The sequence below is a fragment of the Aplysia californica genome, unplaced genomic scaffold (genome assembly GCF_000002075.1).
Source record: "Aplysia californica isolate F4 #8 unplaced genomic scaffold, AplCal3.0 scaffold00563, whole genome shotgun sequence".
NCBI lineage: Eukaryota > Metazoa > Mollusca > Gastropoda > Aplysiida > Aplysiidae > Aplysia > Aplysia californica.
In genome coordinates this window covers 486,970-488,091 of record NW_004797833.1, presented here as the reverse complement: position 1 = coordinate 488,091, position 1,122 = coordinate 486,970, and the positions used below count along the sequence as shown (strand labels likewise).

At 43.0% G+C, this 1,122-nt stretch overlaps 1 protein-coding gene across 1 annotated transcript in view; it reads right to left on the bottom strand.

The window, feature by feature from the left end:
• The window catches only part of LOC118478438, a 6,623-nt gene extending 6,151 nt beyond the window's left edge, over positions 1-472 (bottom strand). The window contains exon 1 of the mRNA XM_035972036.1: positions 321-472. The gene's annotated coding sequence lies outside the window, so the exon portion shown is untranslated. The remainder of the gene's footprint in view (positions 1-320) is intronic.
• Positions 473-1,122: the final 650 nt, after the last annotated feature.

The following is a 1,122-nucleotide window of genomic DNA, read 5'->3' as shown; positions in this document are numbered from 1 at the left end:
ACTACTACTACTACTACTACTACTACTACTACTACTACTACTACTACTACTACCACAAGCAGAAACAACAAATGAAGACAAAAGGTAAACTAAGGCTAGCAAGCAACAACCAATCAGAAGGACATTTCAACGACAGAACTCTCGTCTTACAATCTAAACAATAATCCCTTAGCTTAAAATGTCTACCCTCTAAATGTCTAAAACCCTACACCAACTAACTGTGAACAGCAGAATCGATCACTATTGTGAACGTTCACGACCGACAGGCCTGAATTGTGTGACTGAAATTCGCTGGGCTGAAGGAACCAATCAATACTTACTAAAGGTTTCCGTACCTCAGACGTCCATAGAAGTAGATTTAATTGCCTGAAGGCACATAAAACGTTCCCATTGGAGAAAAAAAACGTTGAATCTTTCTGTTATGTTTATTTTGTTTTGATCCTTTGAACGAAGCCGTTCCAGAATTTGAAGTCGCGGGTGATAGAGCAAAGGTCAAGGGGCACGGGTGGGGAGCGTGGAAGAGAGAGAGAGAGAGAGAGAGAGAGAGAGAGAGAGAGAGAGAGAGAGAGAGAGAGAGAGAGAGAGAGAGAGAGGGGGGGCGGGGAGAGGGAGAAGGAGAAGACCATCGAAGGGAGAAGAAGGTTTGTATGGTAGAATCTTTCTGTACTGCACAATTATGAAGAACCGTTGTGGGCAACACACGACCAATAGTCTCCCGAAACTATACGTACGTACGTACCTTGGACATATGTTGACTATTGGCACACACGACCAATAGTCTCCCGAAACTATACGTACGTACCTTGGACATATGTTGGCTATTGGCACACACGATCAATAGCCTTCCGTAACTAAACGTACGTACCTAGGACAATAAATGTTGGCTATTGGCACACACGACCAATAGTCTTCCAAAACTATACGTACGTACGTACCTTGAACAATAACTGTTGGCTATTGGCACACACGACCAATAGCCTCCCGAAACTATACGTACGTACCTTGGATAAGCACGGGATAACGACACAAAAAACTGGAACTAATAAGGAACCTGTACATAGCTTCAAGCAGTAGTAGTAGTAGTAGTAGTAGTAGTAGTAGTAGTAGTAGTAGTAGTAGTAG